At 40.2% G+C, this 26,380-nt stretch overlaps 1 protein-coding gene and 1 long non-coding RNA gene across 7 annotated transcripts in view; one reads left to right on the forward strand and one right to left on the reverse strand.

Moving 5' to 3' along the window:
- Window positions 1–26,380, forward strand: part of FOXP1 (forkhead box P1) — a 639,921-nt gene that overhangs the window by 4,634 nt on the left and 608,907 nt on the right. The window lies entirely within an intron of this gene.
- On the reverse strand, window positions 6,944–9,901 carry LOC108542235 (uncharacterized). Its single transcript, XR_001889200.1, has 2 exons — window positions 9,837–9,901; window positions 6,944–7,473 (listed from the first exon to the last, which is right to left on the reverse strand). It is a non-coding gene; the product is annotated as an uncharacterized LOC108542235 (long non-coding RNA).

The raw sequence follows: 26,380 nt of genomic DNA on the forward strand, positions 1-26,380 counted from the left end.
TTTCTTCCTTATCCTGTTAGATGTCACACTTCTTTTATAGATTTCAGTCATAGTAAATGCCATTTTGCTATACTAGCAATGATTGGCCTTTTTTTCTTTTAAATGTGTTTTTTTGAATGTAGAGTATATAAAGCTCTCAAGCAGGTAGGGGTCTGTTTTCTAAAGAAAATAACCTCAAGAAAGGCATCTGCTGAATAGACAGGTGAACTTTATACCTGAGCCAACGTATACTTTTACTATTTGCAGGGGATTTTTTTTTTTTTTTTTTTAGGTTGATGGTAGTTAGTCCCACCAGGTGATCAAACATTGAGTTTGTGAGACAAGCCAGCAAGCCAAGTAGGTTTGCACTTGGGCCCATGCATTTTTTTTTAATGATCTTTCTTGTGATTTGTTACTCTACTCTGCAGGCCACTTTGCTATACATACGCTATCCAAGGAACCATCTTAAACTGATTTTTCAACATATTTCTCTTCTACGGTACTTGGATGAATTAAGGTTAAAGGCTCCAAAAGCTGGAATGCCAGCAGGCCATGAGATGAGGCGAGTTCCTGAAATGGGCAAACCTGGTGAAATTTGGGGTATCTTCTGCATGATAGTTTTTTTTTTTTTTTTTTCTGGGACGTTTGTAGTTTATTTCAATGTGCATGTGACCATGTGCTTAATGGAAATTAAGCAGATTTGGCTTGTGTCGCCAACCTAAAAATAAATGTTGTAAGGAATATTTGATTTCTAGAAGTGTTTTTGTTTTGCATCCCATAGATAATGTTCTTGCAATTAGGGCTGCAAGGCTGGTATTCTGCAAAGAGGAAGTACAGTGGGGGAAAGTGCATGGCAGTCGGGAAAGACAATTAGACAGTGTTCTTTGTTTCTTTAATAAATTATTCTTATTAATTACAGTCAGTTTGTGCTAAGGCATTTTTCAAGCTTTGTTTAGAAGTCAGCTCCCATTCACAAGAAGGTTGTGCCAGAAGCTGTGTTCTTCTCATGCACTGTTGTTTTACCCAGTCGTGAAATGTATTGACCAGATTGACTTGTGGATGTCTCTGCAAGGCTTGTTTTTTCTTTTGCAATGCCCTGATGCCCATTTTTAACATGTGCCCTGCCTTGTACACAACAGGTGTTTGTTCGGTAGTTATTTTATGGGACTTAGAGTGAGAAAAAAATGTTTCCTATCTAGCTAACCACTGTGAGAACGAGTTGCCTAAAAGGAAGAACCTACCTAGTACCTGAACAGGTGTAAATGGGTGTTTCCTCATGACCCTCCCCAAGCTGTTTTATTTAAAAGGAGGGGAGGGGACTCAATTTAGTGCCATGAAATTTACAATTCAGTTGTAATAATCTAAGATTATTGGGAGAGTGCAAAGGGCAGTGGGAGCTTTTTAGTGGTTTGGCCTTGATGCTTAAAGCTGCTCAGTTGTAGGGTTAAATTAGTTCCTTCAATCTGAGTACTTAAAGTAACTAAATCATAAACAAAATTTATATTAGATTCTGACAACTAATAATCTATTTAAATTATATTAAAGTATCTGGGCAAAAATTTAATTAAAGACAGAAGTACTGTCAAGCCCTGTAAATATCTTGACAGGTCTACTCAAATGGAACTGATATCACGAAATATTTACATATGTCTGATGTGTTCGGGAACATCTCAGCAGTGCCTGTGCAAAGCTAATTGCACTTTCCTTCCAAATCACATTTTAATAAAATAGTTTTTTTTTTAAAAAAAGGGAATATAAATACATACACAGTTGTGTTCCAGTGTTCTGTTTACTATTTACTTCTCTATACTCAGAATCATGTTGTGATGAGTGTATTTCCTCAAACTGCTGCTAATTCAGATAAATAGCTGAAATGGGATCATTGAATAGAAAGCTCATGTCATTCTGTTTGATTTCAACCATTTGAAGATATCAGAGGCTAGCATGTTACAGGACAATTTACTGAGGGAAAAATGGATCTGAATGTGGGATTATTGGGCCCTGTTTATGTTCAGTAGAATAGATTTGCTTAAGATAGGACAAAGATTTTCTCCGAGTTTTATGTTTGGACATATATTTATTTTAATTCCTTGTAAGTCAGGTGGACATCCACATTTTGCCAGATGCTCTGATTTTAGCTAATTTTGTGGTTCACTTTGTTTACTAGGACACTGAAGAATATTTCTGGCATCAAACTGAATTTCCGAGGTGTTCTTTCCCCCTCCCAGCTGTGCAATTGAGTCATAATGTGACTTTCTCTGCTCCAGGTTCCCTGCTTTTGAATTAGGGGTAATATTTAACGTATGTTCTTTGAGCCTAGGGATCCAAGGATGCAGGGCTTTGTTATCACTCACATTTTTAAAAGATGTTCTTGGTGTTCTCAGGACAGTGACCGCAGCTTTTGTGGGGGAGGATGTGATGTGAGTTTTGCTTGAGTGTCTTCTACCCTGGTGCCTACCTCCTGATGACCAGCGGCACTGGTGGCTTCCCCTTCTGGTGGTGAGCACCGAGATGGAAATGGATGCTCATGTCTGAAGTGGAGGGAGGTTGTTGGTCCTAATTCAGCCTGGTTCAAAGTGAGGTCCTTGCTCACCTGCATCTGTATCTGTATATGTGTGTGTGTGTGTGTGTGTGTTTGTGTAGGTTATTAAAATACAGATCCTTGAGTCAGGATTTTTGCTGACTGACATGGTAACGTACATTTATAACAAACTTCCCTTGATGATTCTGATGCATACTGGAGACCTGTGAATTAAGTAATTTATTCTGCCAGATTTCTGGAACTGAAATCTCTATCTTCACTTGGATTTTACTGATTATTTCTTTGTTTTTATCTTTAGGCCCATCCCGTGTTATTTTTTAATATATTTGGATTTTATTACGAATGAAAACGGTGGTTTTTAACCAAGCACGAGTATTGGAATCACAGCAGAGCTGTTGTTCCCAACACAGACACAGTTGCACGACTCCTGGATGTGCCATATCTGGGGTGGGGCCAGCATCTGTGTTTTTAAATAGCATCCCACATGGTTCTGATGCCCACCAAAGTGGGAAAACTGGACCCGTCAATTATCAGAGTTGGAGGAAAGCCTGCAACCCGTTTTAAGGGTTTAATTGAATTGGTTGGCCATTGTGGAACTTAAGAGAGGAAAACAGGGCTCCTTTTTCAGGAGGTCACAAAAAGAAACCTTAGAGACTTAGAGAAACAGAGGCAGAGCAAGAGCCTCACAGTTCAATAAAGTGATAGGAACAACCTGGAACATTGGTGTTTTTCACCAAATGTCAGTATCAGATAATTTCCTTTTGAATTTTGCCTTGCCTGCATCCATGTTTCCCAATGGATGTTGTCATGCTGTAGCTACCAATTAGTGTCAGATGGCTCTCTAGAATTTTTTTTTCTGAGTATTCCATCTTAATTTTAAAATCGTAACTGTTTGCTCTTTAGATTAACCCTGCTGGCAGAAGTATTTTGATTTTCCCAAGCATCTTGGGAAATTCTCTATCGTATGTGATGGGGCATGCACAAATATTGATGGAAATAGCCTAGCCAACGATGCCACATAAATAAAGAAACCGGAATCCTAAGAAGAAGGCATCCTACAAGATTATGAAATAAAGGAAGATAAAATGCTAAGGAGGCTTGTTTAAATATTCAGGGCTTCAACTAAAGATCTAACCACTAAGATCAAAAGAGTTATTTAAGTAAAAGTTGTTCAGACATTTTTTCATCTGTATTAATAATGTGCCTTTTGAAGTTACCTGGTAATAATGTATCCAGAATGCCCACACCTAATTTTTAATTTCCATTTTGACTTTGGGTGTGGCTTTATTTTAATAGCTGCCAAAAGTTGGCAATTGTTTTATGTTTAGAACTTAAAGTTAGCTTTGTCTGTAGGTTTAGGTAGCATTGGGGGTATTCCTCTAATAAAAACTTTCAAAATTACTGTTCTGACCCTGAGGCACTTAAAAAAAACCTCTCAAGGGCCAAATTTTAAAAGAGGAGAGTGTCTACCACTGCACAAATAATTTCTATGAAAGATGAAACATGGAGCTGATTGAAAGAATAGAGAGCGCAATGGTAGATGACACATAGTTACCACTGTCGCTGGTAATCTACAGCTTGATGTGAAATCATTCTGCCTTGTTTGTTGAAACGTTAATCATTTCATTAAGAAAGGTTAAGTAATTAACTGATACTTCATTAGGGAATCAATGACAGACCTTTTTTTAGTGATGTATGATAGACATTTTCTAATAGAAAGTTTGCCCCATTTAATTATTTGGAAAGAAGCTAGTTGAGCCTTGGGAAGGAGGGGTGGGGCATCTTCAGATAACATCGCTGTCCATAAGCAACTTTAAATAATTTTGGAGAAAATGATCTATTAGAATAGAAAATCATTCAGTCCCCAGTTTTCTTTTATGGGCTCTATCAGGCATGTTGTTGCAGACCTGCTGTTGTTTTGCATGCCTTCTCTGGGTTTAAGGAGGGTTCAGCTGCTTAAATGTGTTCATCTTATTTTCTAAATAATGGCTTTTGTTGCAGTGTGATGCATGTTGACAGTAAACGTGCAGCCGTAACTTTGGTAAGCTTACAACAAATTCTTATACTTGTAGAAGCAAGTTATCCTCCTTGCTGCTGACTTGAGGTGCTTCTCCCTTTTGTCTTGCTGTCCTTATGGCAATTGCAGCAAAAGGTTTAAGTATTCTGGGATGAGGATGGGGTGGCGGTGGGGGTGGAGGGACTCTCCACCTGGCGAAAGTTCACCTTTTCTGATACCTCTTTGTCCTGAAATCACACCCAAGGTATGCTTCTTGCATATTTTTCCGTGTGTGTATTTATGTCAACTCAGAAAAGTACTTAGAGAGAAATCTCATTTCTGTGTTTGCTTTTATTTTGCTTGAGAAGCAGGACAGTCACATTTACTAAATACAGAGTATCTCTTTGTTAGAAGTGACTTTCCTACAGCAGACTCCTGAGGTTAAAGTATTCTTTAAATATGAGATAATCCTAAGAACTTTTGAAAAGCAGTGGAAATAGATTTTATATTGGGTTGCTGGGTTTTTCAGTATTTGTAACCAGTGCCCGAATTATTGAATAGAGTGTGATGCCTTGGCCTCAAGCACTTTGTTATGTGAGTTGAGAACAACTCAACTTTCCTTTTTAAAGAAAGAAATCAGGCTGATATTTACAAAGCTATTTATCTTAAAACTGTGTGCTTACGTTTCCATTTTCATTGTGAAATATGTAAGGCACAAAAAAGGAAAAAAGAATAAATCAGTGAGCACCCATGTACCTGTAGCCCAGCTTAAGAAAGAAGATGCTGCTGGTTCAGGTAGGAGAGGCTCCTGGAATATCCCATCCTCATCTTACCTCTGTCTTTCTTTCCTAGGGGTTACTTTACCACTGTTTTGCAGCTGGGTGGTTTTCATCTCATGTAGTTCTTTATATTTTTAATGTGTATGCATGTACAGGATTCCTCAAAATACAGGATTTTGTTTTGCATGTTCAAGGTTTGTTCTGATAGCATCCTACTATATATGTTCTTTAGTAACTTGCTTTTAAAAAAAATCAATAGTAAAATTCATCCATGTGGATACATGTAGCTATAGCTTATTGATTTTCCATGTGAACATTTTGAAATACTGGATATTAATTCAAGACAAGTTCTTTAAATTTGAGCCTAAAACCCAGCAGCACTCTGTACATTGAAAATTTCAGATTCATAAGAAACCATCAGTCCTGACTGGAACTTCCTAATTTGTTCATTTGCCTGTGTTTTGGGGGAAAAAACTTGAAAACCTCAACCATTTATCAGGGAATTTGATTAAAAAAATAATCTATCAAGTGGTTGATCTCTTACATTAAGGAAAAAAACAGGCAAAGCATTCATTTGAAGGAGCCTAGCCATTTTCTCTTTCTTATTTAAAGACTTGGCTTAGAACTTAACAGTTACATATGCAGGGTAGCGAGTTAAAAAGCCATGTTTAATTAACAGGCGCTTTATACTTCTGTATCCTTGTTATGATATAGCACCTTGTTCTTCAGTGTAGAAAGTGATTTCTGCATATTTTAAAGGACTGGCATCTTTATGGTAAGAAAGCCATATAAATAAAGATATACTTAGATGAAAATCGGAACATGTTTTTAAAATAGTGTGTGTCTACTTTCATCTCTGTTATCAAACTTGCTGCATAAGCCAGAGTTGATGCTCTGTGATTATGCTAATGACCAAAAGAATCGATGATGCGAGACTAGATGAAATCCATGGTATAATCGGGGAAAGTTACCAGTTTTTTTGTCATTAAGTATTAGTGATAAATAATACACTGTTCATTTTGAGTAGATAGAACATATTTAATTCTGATGTACAGAGTTTCAATTTATTCAGGCTCATTGCTGAGTAAAATGATCATCTTTTGTAATTTAAGAGGAAAGAGAAAAGACATTTTTGTCAGCCTGGCTAACTGACTCAGGCCATCTAGAAATGTTTACCTTGACCAGCCAGGGAAGATTGGAAAAACTTAATTTTTTTGCCTCCTAGACAACTTGGTTATTTGTACTGACATTTTATTAAGAATATCAGATACTCAGTAAATAGCATAAATGACCAGAGATGTTAAACAAAATGAGTGTGAAGGTAGACAGTGTCTCCCTGAAGAATGGGGAAAATGATAACAAAGGAGCAATGTTTGGATAATGCTCTTTTTAAATGACTGGTCTGCGTTAACCAGGGACTATCAGAGTCGGTACCATTCATTAGACAGCAGTTTTCATTTCTTTTTAATTGAGTTTTCATACCAAATAAGATCATACTTAGTAATGGTTTAAAGAAAAGTAATACTTGTAACTTAGCATCTTTTCCTGGGTTACTAAAACCTTAAGGGAAAAACAACTGATTCTACCTTCCTTGTCAACAAAGCGTTTCTAACACAATTCTCTGTAACAGACATTTCTCCGTGGATCGAGTTGAGCAGTTTTACTACTGTACGACAGTACCTAGTGACAAGAGAGAAAATAATAGATTAATTAGCAATGTTTTGTAGGACTTGAAAAGCGATTGAAGTCTACGAGAGAAGGAAATCAGATTGATGTTATTTTTAAAAACTGCATTACAAAAATGATTCTCTTCACAGCAAAGGCTCCTACCCAGGCTGGGGCCAGCTGTGCTCTGCCATTTCCCTGCCACAGCCTTGTCCGTCCACGTTGGCTTTTACCAGCAGTACCATCTGCTGCTCCAGCAGTGGCCTTCTCTATGGTAAGGCAGGCCAATTGGGTCAAATCTTGTGATCTGGCAGATGTCCACTGAGAGCTAAGATCGGGCCAGGCTCATTTTTATGTGTGTCCAAAGCCAAGATTTCAACTTGGTGAAAGGCTGTGGAATTTATTTCCCCAAGTGTTGCCCAAACTCTGTTCTTTTCTTCAACTGCCTCCTTGGGCTGAGATGATTGCTTAATGCTCTTAATTATGCCGGATCCCTCTGTATTTTCGAATACCTGTGGGTAATTCAGATCATGGGTGGTCACAGAGGCTGGCTCAACGAACAGCTTCCCTTTCTGAATGGGAAAATCCCAGGGAGCCGGACCATGGACTGTGTGTCAGGGAGCTGAGTGGAGGCTGAAAGAGGATGGAACGCTTCCCTTGAACTTGAACTGGCATTGTTTTGCATCCAAGTGTCCTTCACCCTTGGATTGGGGAGAGTCTTACAATGAATAACTCAGAAAAAAATGTTTTAAAAATATTCCTAGATTGTAAGATATCTACAGCCCTTATCCATAGCCATATCTTAAAAAAAAAAAAAAAAAAAAAAAAAACAGGAAACAAAGTGTTTCTTTACCCAGGCCAAGTGAGCACTAAAGTTTCCTGTCAGAATGAGGAGGCAGTGGGGGCCACTTTGCTTTTGAGACTTGGAGTGTTAATGGAAGAACTTCTGGGACTCCCCTGACCCCTCAGGTAGGGACTTGTCAGAGCTCCAGAAGACCTAAGGGACAGTCAGAGCCGAGCCACGCCTTTGTCCATGAGGGGAATGGGGTTGAAAGTGGAGACTGATTTTCACTGAGTCACATAGCCATTGGGATCATAATGATATCCATAACTATATTTACATACACTTGTGACTGCAGATATCTACATTGGCACATATATGTGAGTGTATCTCTTTGTGTGTATATATATATGAATATAATATTCATATTTAAAAATATAAAATATATAGATGATGTTCCTTATACTGTTTTGTTACGTGCTGCTCTTTTACTCTGTAGCAGAGTATTTTCCAGTATAATACAACTGTCTTCTATATGATTGTTAATAACTATTTGCTCTTCCATTGTATGCATGTATATTTGGTTTTCCTTCTTTCTTTGAGGGCAGCACTGTAAGGACCAAATGGTCTCTGCATTTGTAATTTACATTACATGAAATGGGAATAAGGACATAATGGGCCTGTGGAGTTGCGAATGTTTTCTGTGGATATGTGTGCTATATGTCTGCATGCACTTGTGTACACATGTGCATATTTGGTATCCGGAACTGCTTTTTCATAAGTAGTTCAGACTCTCACAGCTCCTTGAGGTTAAAAATGCATCCTGTCCCTTCATACCCCCATTCTGCCCATTAGTGACATCTGTGTCTTGCTTTTTCTTGAGCTCTGACGTCATACTTAACACATTTTGGTTTGCAGCTTGAAGCATGTATTAGGGATGAAGTGGAAAAAATGCTATTCTCTGCATTAAATATAAATTTTTGAGAAACTAGGACAACCAGGTCTCATAGAGTGTAAATAGCCCGTGAAACAAGTTGCCTGTAAAAATGTAGTATAAAAATCCAAGTCTTTTGAGGCATTTGAAAATTCAGAGAACAGGCTGGGCACAGTGGTTCACGCCTGTAATCCTAGCACTTTGGCAGGCGAAGGCGGGTGGGTCATCTGGGGTCAGGAGTTCGAGACCAGCCTGGCCAACATGACGAAACCCCGTCTCTACTAAAAATACAAAAATTAGCTGGGCGTGGTGGCACATGCCTGTAATCCCAGCTACTTGGGAGGCTGAGGCAGGAGAATTGCTTGAACCCGGGAGGCAGAGGTTGCGGTGAGCTGAGATCATGCCACTTTATTCCAGCTTGGGTGACAGAGCAGGACTGTCTCAGAAAAAAAAAAAAAATTTCAGAGAACAAACAAAAGCAGAAGACCAGCTGTATAATCTGCTGGCCCATTGAAAAATTAAAATTTGGGGTCCCTATTTAAAAAGTAGTAGGCATTTCAAGTAGGTGACGGCAGAGCATTAAATCAAGGGTGGGACTCTTCTGAACTTGGGGCTTTTCTGAATGTGGGGCCCTGTGGGACTGCACAGATCACATGTCCATGAAACCAGCTCTGCCTGAGATTCAGAAACTGTCTTGAAGGGCTTTGTTTCTCTGCAGCAAGGGTTCTTCCTCTGTAGAACAGTAGGACCAGGTTGGGACAGGCATAGCAGCCTGAGGCCCTCCTGTACAGCTTGTACTCATCCATCTCAGTGTACTCTAATGCTGAATCCAAATTGGGTTCAAATTCCTCAGGAAGCACATACCTTCTCCTGGATACGCATTGAGTGCAACATCTTAGCCATTTCCACGACTGGGTATTCTCTGTGGGCCTTCTGCAAGGTCCCATGGGGGAGGTGAATCCTGTTTCTTTCCTTCCCTCCCCTCCACTTCCCTTCCTTTTCTTTATTTCCCCCCCCTCACTCCCTCCCTCCCTCCTTCCCTGTTTCCCTCCCTCCCTCCCTCCCTTCCTTCCTTTCTTCCTTCCTTCCTTTTTCCCTCCTTTCCTTCCTTTCTTTCATTTTCTTTCTTTTCTTCTATAGCCCTTCTCCCAGTATTTTACCATTTTAACTGTATCTTCCATCTCAGTCACATTCCCTGCCCTTCTTCATTGTCACCTGCTTCATTCTGGAAGAGGCCCGCAGGGCCTACAACCTGAAGGCAGCCTCAGGAAAGAATGTCCACTCTTTTCTTCCTTTTATCCCAAAGTGTTAGTTGTTAAATAAGTAGATTCTTTGTGGAAGTGCACTGTTTGTTTCACTGTTTTCAGGAATTGCAAGCTAATCAGGCCCCATCAAGTAAAGATGTGGTTGAACAAAGCCTTATAGAATGCAAAAGTCATTTTATGGACATGTGGTACGGCTGCATTGGACAACTGGGGCTCCCTCACTGATGAAGCTAACATGAGCTTCTCTGAGGGTGTAAGTCCAACTGGTTTGAAGCCAAGAATGGGTTTTTTGGTAGTACCAAATTTTAGAATCTTAAGATAATTAGATCATTGTGGAACGTTTTCACCTTAGACTAAGTAGCTTGCGTTCTCTCCTGTAATATGCACTGCTTATCTGCCACTTAGTAGCTTTGGCATCCTGAGCAAATGACAGAGTCTCTGTGTTTCGGTTTATCTTGGTGGCAATGATGGAGCCTGATGTTAGGATTGATGGGAGGCTTAAGTGAGCAAATGTGTGCAAAGCCGCTAACAGTGTTGGCTCATGGTAAACACTTGATTCTTCGTGGCTGTTTATTAATCGTGAGAACTGTTTCTGTAACCTGAAGTTATGTTTTGTGGGAACAATGCATTGACAGTCCACTTTCTCATTTTTCTTTAGAGTGTTTAATGATGGAAATGGGGAAGGTTAAAAATCTTATCTCCCATGCTTTCTTGCTTTGTCCCCACTTTCCCCACGTTGTTTGGGCCGTCAGCCCCTTTTCTCCTATCCTCTTCCTTCCAGGACGATAGCTCCTCCTCACACAATGGTGTGCAGCAGTTTTGAGGGGGCTGTGAATGTTGGGAGGGGGTGCTTTGTGAGGTGAGGGAGAGACTGATTCTGAGAGCCCAGGGAGAAGATGCGTGTGTGTGTGTTTTAGGGAACAGAGTGTGATGAGATTATTAGGAGTACCCAGGGCCCAGGCTCAAGGAGACACTTCTCATGTCCCTGTGGCCTTTTGAAGCTGAAGATGACCAGAGCAGGTAGGCACTGGTGTCAGCTCACTGTCTTCAGGAGGATGCTCTTTCAGAATCAATGGAGGGCACAGTGCTTTTTCTCCAGAGAACAGCATTGACTTCCCTACACATGGGTCTGGTATATAATAAGGAAAGGAAGGAAAAATAAGTTGAAGGAAGGAAAAATGAGTGATCCCCTGTTGGGCTTCTCTCCCTCCCAGTCATAGGTTTTGAACATCAGAGCGTTACTATCTATTTTCCAGATTGCCCATTGAATTGCCTTTTCACAACAACCTTAATTTTCACACTACAGGGACTGGAAATGATACTTTAGTTGGGTCAAACGTTAGACTACACAAGGGTTTTATAGTCAGGTTTGGGATTTGAATGTGTTTACGTAGTCTGTCTGTATTATTTTTCCCTGGCAAGGTGTCTGGTGTTGGGTTCCTTGGGGAATGAGAACGTGGCTCAGGACAGCTCACCATTTGCAAGCCAGTTATTAACTTGTAATCCACTCACCGGTTTCAATGTCTCTATTTCCCCACCTCTGTCAGGGCAGTTGGAGAATAAACTGGCAGTGCGGCTTTGCAGGTTGGGAAGAGGGACCTCACATTTGCCAACTGTCACTCCCTACTGTGATCATAACCCCCGTGAGATGCACATTCAGCCACATCTGCGCTGAGTGCATGTGGAGCGGCTCGGGCAGAATCTTTAACTGCTGTCATTGTGGTGGGTGAGAGGCGTGGATATTCATATGACTGTGCACTTTTGGGGGATTATACACAATAGAGTGGAGAATGAGGTTGTTTCATTGACCATCGTGGAAGTAACACGTGGATCTGTGTTCATTTATTGACTCATTCACTAGATTTATTTATTCCTCATTTGTTCACCTCTTCTCTCATTTGTGCCTTTATCGACCCCAGATGATGTCTGGGGCAGAAAACAATGCTCCCTGATCACCCAACACCACCCCCTACCTTATTTTTGGACATCCTCAGTTGGACATTCTAATACAAACATCATTTAAACATCCAAACCCAACATCATTATGCATAGAGATCTTTGTCAACAAGCTTATGAGATTCATCTGCTTCAACCTTTTATTTACTAAATAGATGACCGCCCAGGATCAAATGGGCCATCTTTATACATAGTTACCATTTCTGCAACAAATGTGGCTTTTAGTTAATTTTGACTACCGAAAATATACCAGGTACTATACCAAGTATAAGCTGCCGCTTTTTCTTTCTAGCCTGAGCACTTAATTAAGACCTGACAGATTGATTTTTCCATTAGGCCAGAAGGCAGGTGTCGTCTTGAGTAATTCTTGATTTGAATTTCTTATTAAGAGTCTGTTTAGCTCCCCCCGTCACTGCCACCAAATATGTGTATTTAGCAGATACTCTCTCTCACCCAACGAGTTTTACACAACGAATTGGTAACAACCAAAATGAAATATCCTAACAATAAGATCCTGTTTCAAAGGTACCAATAAGGAATGTTACCTTCCTGCTGCTGTGTGCCTGGCATCCCTATCGAAGGCCCGCCCATGGGTTAGTGTGGTCTGGTAGTCTGAAGCCCATGGAACCATCATTTCTCATCCTTTTTTAACCCCTAACACTGCACTGTGGACAGACTGACGGAAGACATTGGTATCTTTATAGCCCCTAACTCCTGAGTGGATGATTTGATTTTTTTCGTTTTTCTTTTTTCTTTGGGACAAAGTCTTTCTCTGTCGGCCAGGCTGGAGTACAGTAACGTGATCTCAGCTCACTGCAACCTCCGCCTCCTGGGTTCAAGAGATTCTCCTGCCTCTGAGACTACAGGCGTGCATCACTACACCCTGCTAATTTTATTTTATTTTATTTTATTTTGAGACGGAGGTCTCGGGCTCTTGCCGCCCAGCGCATGGGAGTGCTGTGTGGGTCCAACGATTTAGCTCACCTGCAAGCTCCGCCTCCCGGTGTTCCCACCCCGATTTGCCTCCTGCCTTCAGCCTCTCCGAGTAGGGGGCTGGGTACTATTCAGTTGCGCTCCGCCACCTTCGCCCGGCTATAATTTTTTTTGTTATTTTTTTGCAGGTAGGAGACGGTTGGTTTTTCACCGTGGTTAGCCAGGATGGTTCGTCCATCGTCCTGGACCTCGTGTAGTCCGCCCCGTCATCGGCCCTCCCAAACGGTTGCTGGGACTTTACTTGAGCCACCGCGCCCGGCCTAATTTTTATATTTTTAATAGAGACGGAATTTTGCTATGTTGGCCAGTGTGGTCTTGAACTCCTGACCTCAGGTGATCCACCCACCTCAGCCTCCCAAAGTGCTGAGATTATAGGCATGAGCCACTGCCTGTAATCATTTGATTTCTTTTCTTTCTCTTTTCAATTTCCATCCTCCAAAAATGGTATGGAAATAACTTCCCCAAAATGATTGTTTGCCCGTTCATTGAAATATAAATTCCAACTTACAAATAATTTTTAAGAAAAGTCTGTAATTGACATTTAATTCCAGGGATAAAGAGTGTTGCTAATGTCAGCCTGCAACACTGGCCAAGGGTGTAACCAAATCCTCATTCAATGTGGTCACGTGTGTCAGTCACACTGCAACGTGGTAGTTACGGGCAGCGACTCAAGGTCGGCCAACCAGAGACTTTTAACACTTGTTGGGTGACTCAAAGCTTATTAACCTTTCTGATTTACCTTGATCTTCCATAAATGTGTGTGTATATTTGTGTGGGTTTAAAAGGACATAATAATAGAACTTACCTCATCAATTTGTTCTATGGATTAAATGAGATAATCCGTGTGGAATGTGACACAGGGTGCCTGGCAAATACAAAAGCTTTATATATGTTAGCTCTTCTGATTATTACTGTTCTATCTTTATTGGTTAAAAGTCACATTAAACAGCCAAGGCAGATAATGGATGAGAACTTTGCAAAGATTACGAAAAAACTGAAGGAATCCTACCTCATATATGTGGCATGAGCTTTGGAATATCAGGTTAATTACCTTTTTGTTGCATTTTGGGGTTTGTGTTGACTTGCTTTGGTTTTTGTCTGTTTGCTTTTGAATAAGGTCCTAAAATACGGTTTCACTGGGTTTTTTATTTGCTTCTGAAATTAGTGCAGGTGCAAGTAACAGGAAGTGAAACCTTAAGCGGCCTGAGGGAACCTCATTCAAATGGTGCCAAGCCGGTATAATATACAAGCATTATCACCTTACTGATAATCTGGCATACTGTGGGTATTCACACGTGCCATTGGGATTTCAGAGGGTGAAGTCATATGGCAGTTTGGCATCAGCTTGCCCAGCTCCTTAGGAAAGGTGAGGGGGAGGAAAGCCCTCATTTTTTGAGACAGTGTTAAAAATGCGGTTTTACTTGTCAAGTGGCACAGGATTGCAGTTGTCATTTGGTCACATTGTCTTTGACGTTCCACCTTGGGTGCGAGGAAAATATCTTTAATAAGTGAATTCACACCTGTGAATTTTTAGAGTTACAAAGTCTCCTCTAGGTTTGAGAACTATGTTACATTTTTCATCATATTCTGGAATGTAGAAAATTTAAATATTGAAGACCCAAGACTAGAATACCAAGTTTTCATGGCTGCAATACAGAGTTTTCCAAATGTTCAAATATTCTCTCAGCCCAGTGGTCATATCTAAAGAAAGCATTGTCTTTCAGACTTACTTTGGTTCTTTGTCCTGAAGGATTTAGAGAGAACCCACAGTTACTTTGCCTTTGTGGTAGGTAAGGTGACTCCGTTCTCAGCCAATTGCCGATCTTTGCATGCAGTGAGTCCTCAGACATGCGTTGAGTTGAATAAAATTTGCCGAGCTTGGTCTGCCATCCTAGGGGGCATTTCCATGTGCCCTTCTTTGTTGAACTCAGAAGTGGGTCATATGTACAAGATGCCCATCTATGTCTTGCTTTTGGTAAGAGAGCATCTCAAATAACCTCCTGCACCCCATAGAGCAGCCAGAGCTTTTGCATCTCTCCCCTAGGGCTCCACTGAGCCAGGATGTTGTTCCTTTTCCTTCACCTTGCTCTTCCCCAGCCACTCCCTGGCCACAGTCACACACATACAGATACACACACCCCTCTGCAGTTTCCTCCCACTTCGCCTTGCATAGCCAGCCTGGCTCTTCATTCATCTCTCCAACTTCGCCAGGCTCATGTTCTGTATTTTCCCAGAAAGGCACTAGCTGGGGGCACAATGCTTCTCTTCCCATTGCTCTTAAAGGAAGGGATGGGAACAGGGAGCAATTGCCTGAGTGGGAGGGAATACCAAATAAAATAGAGACAAAGGAATGGGCCCAGGAAGTCCAGATTATGTATCTGTGGGGCCCAGAAGTCATTGCTCAACTGCTTATTTGAGTAAGATCCAAGAAAGATCCAGTTCCACTAATAGAAAAACCAAATTATTCTATTCCTGACAAGTATCGTCTCTGAAGCAGACCAAATAGGATTGAGCCTCAGTGTGGTCACTTAGTATTTGGGTGACCTTGGGTCAATTTCTTAGCCTCAGTTTGCTCTTCTGTAAAATGGTTTTGTTGTTGATAATAGGAACCTGTTTGGATTGTTGTAAGGATGATTCACATGATGCCCAGTGTCTGGCATATCCTAAGCCCTCAGTAAAAGGTCAATAATATTAGCGCTTATGACTCTGTTGGTTAAAGGCAGTAGTTCATTGTGCCTAGTCAAGAATTCAGCCCAACCGGGCGCGGTGGCTCAAACCTGTAATCCCAGCACTTTGGGAGGCCGAGACAGGCAGATCGCGAGGTCAGGAGATCGAGACCATCCTGGCTAACACGGTGAAACCCCGTCTCTACTAAAAAATACAAAAAACTCGCCGGGCGAGGTGGCGGGCACCTGTAGTCCCAGCTACTCGGGAGGCTGAGGCAGGAGAATGGCGTAAACCCAGGAGGCGGAGCTTGCAGTGAGCTGAGATCCGGCCACTGCACTCCAGCCTGGGTGACAGAGCGAGACTCCGTCTCAAAAAAAAAAAAAAAAAAAAAAAGAATCCAGCCCAACACATAGTTCAGTGGATACTGAGCCCGAGTCTGGTTCACATCCGCAGCCTGGCCACTTACAAGCCACATGACCTTAGACAAGCTATTAACATTTCTGTGCTTCAGTTTTCTTACCCACAAAATGGTATGATAGCACCTGCTGCGTAAGGCTGGTGGTGAGGATTAGGTAAGTTAATGTATGTAATTTACTTGGAGCAGGGCAGAAGGCCTAGAACATAAGGAGCCCTCAATAAATCACAGGCACTACTGTGGTTGCCCTTATTATGCCCACAGTGATTGTCATTGCTCCGTGTCCAGGCAGAAACAACCATTGGGAGGACTCATGTAGATTTCTTTCATATCCCTCCATTTCTTGACAGCTCGGAGGACAGAAGCCCAAGACTGAGAGTTGGTTGGAGAGTCTTGGTTTTAAACCCAAACTCCTATCATCAAGCCTCCATGCTTGGCCCTTTTTCCTTTTCGCCTAGGATGGAGACATATGGAAGTAGTTTGTAGTGGTCTAGAATCAGCCCTTGGCTTTGCAAGTAGAAGATGAAAAATGTTTACTTGCTGTTTGCTATACTTACTTGCATTTTCTTTCTTTCTTTTCACCTGCCCCAAAAGAAAGAAAAGAAGAAACTGAAGGTGGGAATGCATTTTGGGATTTCCTAGGTTAGTGGAATAGTGAATGAAAATACTGTGCAAAGGAATATACTGGTGCTTGATGATGTTTTGCATGGGATAGAATTTGATTTGCAGTGATACTGTCTAGGATCACGTATACGGGACTAGTCGGCAAATGCCAGCTCTGCAACCACCATGGCATTCAAAGTGAGTGCTAGCGCTGTTGTAATGTTTTATATGTGTGATTCATTCTATCCTGACAGCAACCTTACAAGGAAGAGACTTTCATCTCCATTTTATAGATGAGAAAACTGAGTTCCAGAGAGGTTAAGAGCTTGCTCAGTCACATCGTTCGGTCTTTTCCTATTTCATCTAAAATACTGTAATCACAACAGGTCATGGTGACTAGGGACCTTGGCCATAGTCTGGTTCAGCTGGCTTTTTTTTTTTTTTTTTGCCAGCTTTATTGAGATATGATTCATATACATAAACTCACCAATTTAAAGTGTACAATTCAGGCCGGGTGTGGTAGTTCATGCCTGTAATCCCAGCACTTCGGTGGACAGATCGCCTGAGGTCAGGAGTTCGAGACCAGCCTGGCCGACATGGTGAAACCCTGTCTCTACTAAAAATACAAAATGAGCTGGGCGTGGTGGTACATGCCTGTAATCCCAGCTACTTAGGAGACTGAGGCACGAGAATCACCTGAACCTGGGAGGCAGAGGTTGCAGTGAGCCGAGATCGCACCACTGCACTCCAGCCTGGGTGACAGAGTGAGACTCCGTTTCTAAAGAAGAAAAAAAAAAGTATACAATTCAACAGTGGTTTTTAGTATATTCACAGAGTTGTATAGCCATCATCACAGTCAATTTTAGAACATTTTTATGTCCCGCAGAAGAAACCCTTTAGCTGATGATTACCTTTAGCAATCATCCTCTCTCTACCTCATTTCCTTCCAACTCCCTCAGCTCCAGGCAACCACTAATCGACTTTCTGTTTCTATAGGTTTGCCTACTCTGGATGTTTCACGTGAATAGAATGAAACTCCCTGTGGCCTTTTGTGTCTGTCTACTTTCAGTCAGGATATTTTCAAGGATTGCCTATGTTGCAATACGAATCTGTGTTTCATTCTGTTTATGGCTGAATCATATTCCATTGTATAGATATACCACATTTTGCTTATCCATTCATCTGTTGGTGGACACTTGACTTATTTCCACCTTTGGCTATTTTGGTTAAGACTACTCTGAATATTCATATACAAGTTTCTGTGTTTACATATGTTTTCAGTTTCCTTTGGTACGTACCTAGAAGTGGAGCGACTGGGTCATATGCTACCTTACGTGTTTAACCTTTAGAGGAACTGCCGAACAGTTTTCCAAAGTGGCTGAACTATTTTATATTCCCATCAGCAGTATATAAGGGTTCCAGTGTGTCCACATCCTTACCACTTTTGTTTTTTGAAATTAGGAAACTGAGCTTGGGAAAGTTTTAATGACTTGCTTCCAGTGCCATACCTGGTTGTGTGAGCCAGGTTCTTTCTAGGCCTGGAAGATGTGAGGATGATAAACATAATCTTTATTGCAGGAGTTCACTGTCTGTGGAGGAGTCAGTTGTAGTCAGATTACACAGTGATGGTGACAATAATGGTGCAAAGACATTGTGGAGCACCATTATTTTTTCTTCTTGATGAAACAGAAGATTATTTAGTGGCTCACATAACTGAAAAGTATGGTGGTGATTAGCTTCAGGTACAGATGGAGCCAGGTGCTAAAACAATGTTGTCAGGGGGTGGCTGCCTCTTTCCAACTCTTGCCTTGCTTTCTCATTGTCTCTTTGATTCTTAGCCCTCTCATTTCTCTTTGTAGGAAGATGGCTACTAGCAGATCTAAGTTTATGTTCTGCCATATAAGCATTTCCAGCAGAATAGAAGTTTTTCCTTACCCATGGTTGTAGCTGGCTTATGTAGGTCTCTCACTGGCCTAGTAGGTGCTCGACTAACCCCCAGCCACCCCTAGACAGGGTTTCCTTCTGTCACCCAGGCTGGAGTGCAGTGATGCAGTCACGGCTCACTGCAGCCTTGACCTCCCAGGCTCAAGTGATCCTCCCACCTCAGCCCCCTGAGTAGCTGGGACTACAGGCATGTGCCACCATGCCCAGCTAATTTTTTAAAGTTTTTATAAAGATGGGATTTCACAATTTTGCCCACGTTGGTCTCAAACTTCTGGGCTCAAGTGATCTGCCCCTGCTTCAGCCTCCCAAAGTATTGGGATTACAAGTATGAGCCACCATCCCCAGCCCTGGTGCAGTAGGTTCATGTAACAGGTTCCAGGCAGTTAGAACCAGTGCTCTGGTTGGCCATTCTTGCTTTATTGCCTACCCTGGAGTTAGATTAGGGGGTGAGGGGAGGTCACTTTTATCTAGACTGTAGGAACTAAGAATGGGTGAGGGGTGATTGCCAAAGAGAAAATGAAAGTTCTGTTTTTAGAAGAATAAGAAACTATGTTTGTCTGGTAAAAATAGCACTTGTCCATTCTACCAGTTTTCATTCCCATGTTATAGAAATTCTTACTCAAACAGGCTTAAATAGTAAGTGAATGCCTTAGTTCATTTCATTGGCAGTTCAGAGTGGGGGTGGCCCTGGGGCATAGCCAAATCCAGTGATTGAGTTCTCAGTGATTCCTGTCATTACATTGGAGGCAAAATGGCTGCAGCAATTTCTGCCTGCCATTAACAGCCAGAGGAAGAGAGAAGCTGGCTGGTCCAGTTGCCATTTCTTTAGAGTGAGAATGGGAAGCCGAGGCGGGTGGATTACGAGGACAGGAGATTGAGACCATCCTGGCTAACACGGTGAAACCCTGTCTCTACTAAAAATACAAACAAAATTTAGCGGGGCGTGGTGGCAGGCGCCTGTAGTCCCAGCTACTTGGGAGGCTGAGGCAGGAGAATCGCTTGAACCCTGGAGGTGGAGGTTGCAGTGAGCCGAGATTGCACCAGTGCACTCCAGCCTGGGTGAAAGAGCGAGACTCTGTCTCAAAAAACAAAACAAAACAAAACAAAAAAACATGAGAATCAGCGGGCGCAGTGGCTCATGCCTGTAATCCCAGCACTTTGGAAGGCTAAGGTGGGGGGATCACGAGGTCAAGAGACCATCCTGGCCAACAAAGTGAAACCCCATCTCTACTAAAAATACAAAAATTAGCTGGGCGTGGTGTCACGTGCCTGTGGTCCCAGCTACGTGGGAGGCTGAGGCAGGAGAATCCCTTGAAACCTGGAGGCGGAGGTTGCAGTGAGTCAAGATTGCGCCACTGCACTCCAACCTGGCGACAGAGTGAGACTCCATCTCAAAAAACAAAAGCAAAAACAAAAAAGACAGAGAGCGAGAATCTTCCTTCCTCATCAGCCTCCCAGAAAACTTCCTGCCATCTTAGCCTGAATTGCTCATTCCTGTGAGTAGATAGAAGTCATTCCCTGATTGGCTTAACCAGTCTAGTCCACCTCTGGGGTTGGGTAGGGCCAGCTTTCCCTGAGGTTAATGGCCCCTTTTGGGGAAGAGGCAGGTCTGAGTAAGAGGAAGGTTTCCTTTAGAAGGAGGAAGATAGAAAGGGAGGCTGGCAGTTCAGCTGGCAGTGCCCACATATGGAAAAAAATGATGAGAGGCCAACATCAATCATGCGGCAGGAAGGAAGATTCTCTGAGGAGGCTGTGCATACACTGTCTTAAAGAAACACAGGTTTACCAGGTGTGGTGGCTCACGCCTGTAATCCCAGCACTTTGGGAGGCCTAGGCAGGCAGATCACTAGCCAGGCCAACATAGTGAAACCCCATTTCTACTAAAAATACAAAAATTAGCCAGGCGTGGTGGCTCATGCCTGTAATCCCAGCTACTTAGGAGGTAGAGGCAGGAGAATCGCTTGAACCTGGGAGGTGGAGGTTGCAGTGAGCTGAGACCCACGCCACTGTATTCCAGCCTGGGCAACAGAGCCAGACTCAGTTTCTATAAATAAATAAATAAACAAACAAACAAATAAAAATAAAAAAAATTACAGGTTTGCAGGGAGGCCCTGTGGGCAGGGAAGCATGGGCAAAGCCATTCTCTCCTAATGTGGCATGTAAGGTAGAATGCAGCATCTTGGTCATTCTTTCCTTTAGTCATTTGAATAAAGAACTTGAAGAGCAGAAAGTCTGACGCAGGACTGGCACTCTATTACCTCACCTCACTCTTCTGTGAAGGTGGGACAGACCGCTCAATGTGACTGCCAGGCCTCGGAGCTTCCTCCCTCCTGTGTCTCACTGCAGAAGCAGACACACAGAAGGGCACCTTTTCTTTTTCATAGTTCTTGGCTTGGGTTGACCACCATGAGGAGAAGGAGTTTTGAAGGACACTTTCTCAGGGTGATCAGTATTTTGTGCTGTGTGCCATAACTGGGGTACACAATGGATTTTTTTTTTTTTTTTAAATAAGCAGGCTTTTTTTCAGGGAAAGATATAAATTGACCATTTGAGCTGTGGAAGATAATATGGAGATGATGCCAACATTTAATCATTCTCATCCAAACATACATCTTACTCATTCCAATATTTTTCCTCTCTCATCCATGTAGCAAGCTAGTCATTTCCCAGTTCAGAAAGATACCTTTATGATATACCCAACTTTTAGAATTGTGATGCTCTGCAATTCCTAGTATGTCTCTCTCCCATAAGAAAGCAGTTATTGACATTTTTGTGTATTTCAATCTAATTTAAAAAAATTTTTTTATGAACAAACTCATGCAAATGATCTTAAACAGTTTTGTTTCCTACTCATTTTCACTTAACATTATGTCATGAACACTTTTTTTTTATCATTGAATATTCTCTGTAAGCATGATTTTTAAAGATTGCTGCACTTCCAGTCAGCCTACAGTGGACCAGGATTTTAATCATTCTCTTTCTGTTGGGTGTTTACATTGTTTCCAGTCTTTTGCCGAAATAAATAATATTGCAGTGAACATTGTAGTACATACATTTATTTGCATCTCTGATGATTTTCTTAGGATAAATTCTATAAGTGGATTTACTAGGTCAAAGGGTGGTAAACATTGATATTCTCTTGACTATGTCACCTATTCGTTTGTGGTTTGGGGAATGCTAGTAAGAGGAGTTAAAATCAAACCTTAAAAAAAAAGGCTATGGCAGTTTCTACTTCATTGCAGTTCGGCCAATATTGAGTAAACTAACCTTCCCAGATTTTTTTTTTTTTTTTTTTGAGAAAAGTCTTGCTTTGTTTCCCCGGCTGGAGTGCAGTGGCGCAATCTCGGCTCACTGCAACCTCCGCCTCCCGAGTTCAAGCGATTCTCCTTCCTCAGCCTTCCGAGTAGCTAGAACTACAGGCGCCCGCCACCACGCCCGGCTCATTTTTTGTATTTTTAGTAGAGACGGAGTTTCAACATGTTAGCCAGGATGGTCTCGATCTCCTGACCTCGTGATCCACCCACGTTTGCCTCCCAAAGTGCTGGGATTATAGGCGTGAGCTTTTTATTTTTGACAGTTTTCAAGGTGAAAGATGGTATAGAATTCTGGAAATGTGCTATACTTTAATAACTAATGAAATTGTCCTTTTCACACCTTTTGGTTTCTGGCCATTTGCAGTACTTTTGTGATTTACTTATTTGTATTATATACAGGGTTTTTATATGTGATGTTTGATTTATTAGAAGTCTTTTTACATTATAGACTTTAATACATATTACGTATACAGTGTGTTTGGGGAATATCACCCCAATTTTTATGTTTTCCTTCTTTTCATTTATGCCTTATAACATTCTCTAAGACAGAAGGATTTTTCTACTCATCCCATTTATTTTCTTATAATTGCTTAATTTTTTTTTCCTTTTCTTCCTTCTCTTCCTCCTCTTTTTTTTTCTTTTTTTAGTATTTAACTATCTTAATTGTATTTCAGTGTATGGTATGAGGTAAGAGATTGATTTGATTATTTAAAAAAATCATAGTTCTAGAATTATTAAATAATACTTCTCTACAATTGATTTTAAAAGCTGTAGTATATGTTAAATTTTAATATAAAATAGGGCTTATTTCCATGTGCTTTTTTCTATTTCACTGAGAACCAATATTAAGTGTTGATTATAGGCAAGGACTTAAGTGTTGATTATATGGATGGACTCTGGTGTTATGTTTCACCTGCTGTAAACATCTAAGGCAACATTTTCTTACATGAAAATGTGGTTTGTAATAGAACCATCTAATGCAGGTGCCATAGGGAGTAAATGAGATAATTATATAAAGAAGTGACTATTTATGTCATTGTATCTGGGACAGTGACTCCTGGGTTAGCATTGTCTCAGATTTTTCATTTTATGCTAAAGTATTATTATAAGAAGACTATGTGCAGTTTCTGTTTCTGCATGGTCTTCTCTTGTAGTGTGTGAGATGCTTATATAGTGATCTCTGAAAGACGGCCAGCAATCCCTTTTTCTCCTAACCCTTTCTGTGTACACCATTATGAACACCTCTGTTTCAAGGAATGTGTGCTCTGGTGTAAGTGGCTAGGGATCAGTAATTCAGTTTGGTCATTAGGGTTGGGGAAGGATAGGAAACTTTAGGTTACTTCTCATGAAATGTATCTGAAGTAAAGGCTGAGAAGTCCTGCTGCAGAGTGTAAAGAAGCCGTCTGAATGTTCTTAATACAGTACGTTTTATGGTTTTGTCATTTTTGAATACTGTAAACTTAGAAATATTTATTTGTATCATTTGGTAAAGTTTAAAAAATATATATGTTGTAAGACACCATTTTGGCAGCTATGAGCTTAAAAATAACAGAGCTTGTTTACTGAAATATTACATAATTTCCTTCCATTTTTCAAGGAAGTTGACCACAAACATTAACTTCTATAAAATGTTTTTGACATTTACTATCTACTCTTGGGAACATAATGAAATCACCAAATATAGAAAAATCAGGGGACCCATTTGCTGAAGAAGGTACTAAATCTGTTTCAAAATTAGTACATATTTTAAGAAGACTTGAGTCCACACAAAGTGAAAGAAAATGTGTTTACATTTTACCCTGTGAAGCATGACTTTTCATTTAGATTGAATGACTTTTTCTAAATTAATTTCACTTACATTGGATTCTAACATTTTTTAAGTACGTTCAAAAAGAGGATTGATAACTTTTAATGTATTGCACTGTTTACAGAACTTCTTTATACACAATAAATGGTGCCAGCTTCACATTAATGTCATTGGATGTTTCAAATAGAAACTCAGTTAAGGCAATACCAACAATAGTTTAATTTTTTTCCATCCAATGCATGGAATCAAATTAAACAACAAATTAAGTCAACAGAATTTCATTCTGTTGAAGGTAAAGCATCTAACATTATTTCAAATGATTATGAATTCCATTGAAAAGTTTAACATTGAACATAAAGTTATTTGATTTTGTGATGATTACACACATTTGAATTTTTAATTAAAAAATTTTTTTTTAAAGTGACAGAGTCCCCCTCTGTCACCCAGGCTGGAATGTAGTGATGTGATCATAGCTCACTGCAGCCTTGACTCCTGATCTCAAGCTGTCCTCTTGCGTCAGCCTTCCGAGTAGCTGTCTACCATGTGTACCACCATGCCCACCTAATTTCTTTTTTAAAACTTTTTGTAGAGACAGGGTCTTGCTATGTTACCTAGGCTGATTTTGACCTCTTGGTCTCAAGTAATCTTCCTGTCTCAGACTCCCAAAAGTTTGGGATTATATGTTTGAGCCACTGTATCCAGCCTGAATTTGAATTTTGATGGAGAACATATTGTGGTAAAAACTGGTTTTACTAGATTCAGAAACCCATGGAGCAAATATGTACCATACTTGGAAGTGATTATAGGACCATATATTTTATAATTGCATCCAAACTGCGATATATATCACTTGATTAGAAACTGTAGCTAACTACCAACATTTTAAATAATTTTATATATACATAGATAACCAAACTATAAAGTTTTTGTTTTGAGACTAATGTTGAATACAAATAAGTACTTGAGCTATCAGTTAGGTTTTAGAAAGGTTCGAGACTTTGAGAAACTATTTTGTAAATCAATGTAAGTGTTCCATTGATGTTATTAAACTTTTGTAAACGAGTACTCTAAATTGTAGTTACATGTTGTTCAGACTCTGTTGGAAATTTTAGTAATTCAGAGAATGAACATACATATATACACAATTTATTTAGAGACTGTTACCAAATTTCAGTTGCTGGGAAAAAAAGATTGCAAACAGGACAATATTACCATTTTTATTCCTGAAAAAACAAGTGAAGAACCAAACAAGTTAAATGTGAGCTCAAAAAGTGAACACATTTTTTCATTCTGAAATTCTGTAACTGTATTTGGAAGCCTGTCACCAGTGGGAAGAAGCTTTTGATGGACCTCCTATTTTAAATCGGATAATGTGAATTCCATATAGAAATGAAATGAAATTAATGAGGCCTGCAATTTTGTAGCATCCAAATTTGACCAAACATATCGAACAAATATAAAGCAAATTTAAAATATATATATATATATATATACACACACATATACTATATATAATTATAAACAAAAGCAAGTAAATGATAAAAGTATTTGTCAAAGAAGATATTCAAGTAGAGTTTAGAATGATGACCTATAAATATTTGGGCTATAATACTTAGGGACTTCGATACCAAATAGAATTGATAATATCCTCAATTTAGGGAAATTTGTTATGCTAACAGGTAACTCTAGTACTTGTGGAGCGAGTATTTTCTCAGTTAATATTATGGGCCAGAAATACATTTGAAGGTATAATTAAATAAATTCTATTTATTCACCATAAAATACAACTTTGAAGGATACTGTAGGCAATTTTATGAAAATAATAAAAATAATAAAGACTGACATTTGTCCTAACATTCTTCTAGAAACTTATTGGTGATGCGGTAAGAGACAGGTACAGCCAAGAAACTGATAGAAGCCGGGTGCGGTGGCTCATGCCTGTAATCCCAGCACTTTGGGAGGCCAAGGCGGGCGAATCACGAGGTCAGGAGATCGAGATCATCCTGGTGAACATGGTGAAACCCTGTCTCTACTAAAAATAGCAAAAAAATTAGCTGGGCATGGTGGCAGGCACCTGTAGTCCCAGCTACTCAGGAGGCTGAGGCAGGAGAATGGCATGAACCTGCGAGGTGGAGCTTGCAGTGAGCGGAGATCACGCCCCTGCACTCCAGCCTGGGCGACAGAAAGACTCCGTCGCAAAAAAAAAAAAAAGAAACTGAAGTACAGTACAGGTGTATGTGCTAAGAAGATTATTCCGCTTATATTATTGTTGACGTTCAAATACCAGTTTCAAAAGAATCCAATAATCTATCTTAGGATGCTAAATTATTTGGTAACTGTAAATCCAAAGCACCTGGCATTTAAGTAGCTACACAAATACTTGCTGTCATGATAATACCATCAATATTATTATTGTATTTTGCCTAGTTCTTTGCCAATTCCATACTGTCTTAATTATTATACTTTATAATGTGTTTAATATCAAATATTTCATAGTCCCTATTAGACTTTAAAACTTTTATTTGCTTTTATTTTTTAGTTTTCTAAATGGCCTTTTGAATTTTTTTCTTAAAATAATTTCCTTTTTTATTTTGATTGTTATACTAAATAATTACCTCGGAAAAATTTATCTTTTCTGTATTACATCTGCTCATCCAGGAAAGTAATACAATTATCTATTTATTCAAGTATTCCTTTTTGTTTCTCATGAACATTTTGGAGTTATGTGTCTGTACCTAGA

This window comes from Rhinopithecus bieti, unplaced genomic scaffold (genome assembly GCF_001698545.2).
Source record: "Rhinopithecus bieti isolate Rb0 unplaced genomic scaffold, ASM169854v2 scaffold_21542, whole genome shotgun sequence".
Taxonomy (NCBI): domain Eukaryota; kingdom Metazoa; phylum Chordata; class Mammalia; order Primates; family Cercopithecidae; genus Rhinopithecus; species Rhinopithecus bieti.